This window comes from Taudactylus pleione, unplaced genomic scaffold, assembly GCF_031769625.1.
Source record: "Taudactylus pleione unplaced genomic scaffold, aTauple2 ptg000494l, whole genome shotgun sequence".
Taxonomy (NCBI): Eukaryota; Metazoa; Chordata; class Amphibia; order Anura; family Myobatrachidae; genus Taudactylus; species Taudactylus pleione.
In genome coordinates, this window is record NW_028284896.1 from 828020 (window position 1) to 832384 (window position 4365).

Sequence of the window (4365 nt, forward strand, 5' to 3'; positions counted from 1 at the left end):
AGGCAGGACTATGGCAGGTTGGAGTATTCAGGCTCTGTGGTGTGATACCTCTGTATAAAGGCAGGACTATGGCAGGTTGGAGTATTCAGGCTCTGTGGTGTGATACCTCTGTATAAAGGCAGGACTATGGCAGGTTGGAGTATTCAGGCTCTGTGGTGTGATACCTCTGTATAAAGGCAGGACTATGGCAGGTTGGAGTATTCAGGCTCTGTGGTGTGATACCTCTGTATAAAGGCAGGACTATGGCAGGTTGGAGTATTCAGGCTTTGTGGTGTGATACCTCTGTATAAAGGCAGGACTTTGGAAGGTGGGTGTATTCAGGCTTTGTGGTGTAATACCTCTGTATAAAGGCAGGACTATGGCAGGTTGGAGTATTCAGGCTTTGTGGTGTGATACCTCTGTATAAAGGCAGGACTATGGAAGGTTGGAGTATTCAGGCTTTGTGGTGTGATACCTCTGTATAAAGGCAGGACTATGGCAGGTTAGAGTATTCAGGCTTTGTGGTGTGATACCTCTGTATAAAGGCAGGACTATGGAAGGTTGGAGTATTCAGGCTTTGTGGTGTGATACCTCTGTATAAAGGCAGGACTTTGGAAGGTGGGTGTATTCAGGCTTTGTGGTGTAATACCTCTGTATAAAGGCAGGACTATGGCAGGTTAGAGTATTCAGGCTTTGTGGTGTGATACCTCTGTATAAAGGCAGGACTATGGCAGGTTGGAGTATTCAGGCTTTGTGGTGTGATACCTCTGTATAAAGGCAGGACTTTGGAAGGTTAGAGTATTCAGGCTTTGTGGTGTGATACCTCTGTATAAAGGCAGGAGTATGGTAAATTGGAGTATTCAGGCTTTGTGGTGTGATACCTCTGTATAAAGGCAGGACTATGGCAGGTTAGAGTATTCAGGCTTTGTGGTGTGATACCTCTGTATAAAGGCAGGACTTTCGAAGGTTGGTGTATTCAGGCTTTGTGGTGTGATACCTCTGTATAAAGGCAGGACTTTCGAAGGTTGGAGCATTCAGGCTTTGTGGTGTGATACCTCTGTATAAAGGCAGGACTTTGGAAGGTTGGAGCATTCAGGCTTTGTGGTGTGATACCTCTGTATAAAGGCAGGACTATGGCAGGTTGGAGTATTCTGGCTTTGTGGTGTGATACCTCTGTATAAAGGCAGGACTATGGCAGGTTGTAGTATTCAGGCTCTGTTGTGTGATACCTCTGTATAAAGGCAGGACTATGACTGGTTGGAGTATTCAGGCTTTGTGGTGTGATACCTCTGTATAAAGGCAGGACTATGGCAGGTTGGACTATTCAGGCTTTGTGGTGTGATACCTCTGTATAAAGGCAGGACTATGGCAGGTTGGAGTATTCAGGCTTTGTGGTGTGATACCTCTGTATAAAGGCAGGACTTTGGAAGTTTGGAGTATTCAGGCTTTGTGGTATGATTACCTCTGTATAAAAGCAGGACTATGGCAGGTTTGTGTATTCAGGCTTTGTGGTGTGATACCTCTATAAAGGCAGGACTTTGGCAGGTTGGAGTATTCAGGCTTTGTGGTGTGATCCCTCTGTATAAAGGCAGGACTTTGGAAGGTTGGAGTATTCAGGCTTTGTGGTATGATTACCTCTGTATAAAAGCAGGACTATGGCAGGTTGGAGTATTCAGGCTTTGTGGTGTGATACCTCTGTATAAAGGCAGGACTATGGGGCCTATTCATCAAAACATAATTATCACATGTGATAATTATGGTTTGAACTCGCGAGTTCAAACGCAGTTTAGGAGGCATTCATCATGCCTCCTGCCCTAAACTATCACTTCCGAAAAGCTGCTGTTTCTGCGAAGCAGTTTTTCGGAAGCGAGAGACTTTTCTCTTGTCCCTCTTCAGTTTTCACTGCCTGTCTTCAAGCTGCGCATGCGACCGAATTAACCCCTTCCTTCCACTAACCTTGCTGGCGTCTTGTAAGGCTGCCGGCTACCCCAGTGTCGCCCGGAGCCTCCTCACCGCTGCCAGCTGCCAGAAGAACTCTCTTCCCGCCGTGGCCGCTGGAGACTGTGCGTTTCCCGCCCCCCGCTGAGACCTGCTACATCCTCGTTCCCTGCTGCAGCCGCTAGGTCCTCCGCCGGATCTTGTGCACCCCCGCTGACCGAGCGGAGCCCCCGCCGCCACTGCTGTGCGGGAGACCTACTCGCCTAAGCTGTTGCCGGAGACAGCCGGCCCCCGTCATACCAGCTGCCTCTGTAGGATAACCGCCGCCGCTGCTGTGCCCTCTCCTGGCCCCAGCTCACAGAAGGACTGCTCTGGGAGCAGGTAAGTGGACACAGCAGGGAGGGATCTCCTCTGCTGTATCGGATGCTATTCGCCACCTCAGAGTGGCGAATAGCATCACTGTCAAGTTCCGAAAAAAATGCTTTTTCGGAACTTGATGAATACCGCAATTCCCACATCCCCATACTATAGTATGGGGACTGTATAGTACTATAGTATGGGGGCTGTATAGTACTATAGTATGGGGACTGTATAGTACTATAGTATGGGGACTGTGGAAATTATCGATGCACAATTGTAACCAGGAGATATCTGTGATATCTCCTGTGTTACATGTTTGATGAATGGGGCTGACACATAATTTCCACAAAATTAGGTGAAAATCTTAATTTTCACCTGCTTTTGTGAAAATTAAGTGATGATGAATAGGCCCCTGAGGCAGGTTGGAGTATTCAGGCTTTGTGGTGTGATACCTCTGTATAAAGGCAGGACTTTGGAAGATTAGAGTATTCAGGCTTTGTGGTGCGATACCTCTGTATAAAGGCAGGACTATGGCATGTTGGTGTATTCAGGCTTTGTGGTGTGATACCTCTGTATAAAAGCAGGACTTTGGAAGGTTGGAGTATTCAGGCTTTGTGGTGTGATACCTCTGTATAAAGGCAGGACTTTGGAAGGTTGGAGTATTCAGGCTTTCTGGTGTGATACCTCTGTATAAAGGCAGGACTATGGCAGGTTGGCATATTCAGGCTTTGTGGTGTGATACCTCTGTATAAAGGCAGGACTTTGGAAGGTTGGAGTATTCAGGCTTTGTGGTGTGATACCTCTGTATAAAGGCAGGACTATGGCAGGTTGGAGTATTCAGGCTTTGTGGTGTGATACCTCTGTATAAAGGCAGGACTTTGGAAGGTTGGAGCATTCAGGCTTTGTGGTGTGATACCTCTGTATAAAGGCAGGACTATGGCAGGTTGGAGTATTCAGGCTTTGTGGTGTGATACCTCTGTATAAAGGCAGGACTATGGCAGGTTGTAGTATTCAGGCTCTGTTGTGTGATACCTCTGTATAAAGGCAGGACTATGACAGGTTGGAGTATTCAGGCTTTGTGGTGTGATACCTATGTTTAAAGGCAGGACTATGGCAGGTTGGACTATTCAGGTTTTGTGGTGTGATACCTCTGTATAAAGGCAGGACTTTGGCAGGTTGGAGTATTCAGGCTTTGTGGTGTGATCCCTCTGTATAAAGGCAGGACTTTGGAAGGTTGGAGTATTCAGGCTTTGTGGTATGATTACCTCTGTATAAAAGCAGGACTATGGCAGGTTGGAGTATTCAGGCTTTGTGGTGTGATACCTCTGTATAAAGGCAGGACTATGCGGCCTATTCATCAAAACATAATTATCACATGTGATAATTATGGTTTGAACTCGCGAGTTCAAACGCAGTTTAGGAGGCATTCATCATGCCTCCTGCCCTAAACTATCACTTCCGAAAAACTGCTGTTTCTGCGAAGCAGTTTTTCGGAAGCGAGAGACTTTTCTCTTGTCCCTCTTCAGTTTTCACTGCCTGTCTTCAAGCTGCGCATGCGACCGAATTAACCCCTTCCTTCCACTAACCTTGCTGGCGTCTTGTAAGGCTGCCGGCTACCCCAGTGTCGCCCGGAGCCTCCTCACCGCTGCCAGCTGCCAGAAGAACTCTCTTCCCGCCGTGGCCGCTGGAGACTGTGCATTTCCCGCCCCCCGCTGAGACCTGCTACATCCTCGTTCCCTGCTGCAGCCGCTAGGTCCTCCGCCGGATCTTGTGCACCCCCGCTGACCGAGCGGAGCCCCCGCCGCCACTGCTGTGCGGGAGACCTACTCGCCTAAGCTGTTGCCGGAGACAGCCGGCCCCCCGTCATACCAGCTGCCTCTGTAGGATAACCGCCGCCGCTGCTGTGCCCTCTCCTGGCCCCAGCTCACAGAAGGACTGCTCTGGGAGCAGGTAAGTGGACACAGCAGGGAGGGATCTCCTCTGCTGTATCGGATGCTATTCGCCACCTCAGAGTGGCGAATAGCATCACTGTCAAGTTCCGAAAAAAATGCTTTTTCGGAACTTGATGAATACCGCAATTCCCACATC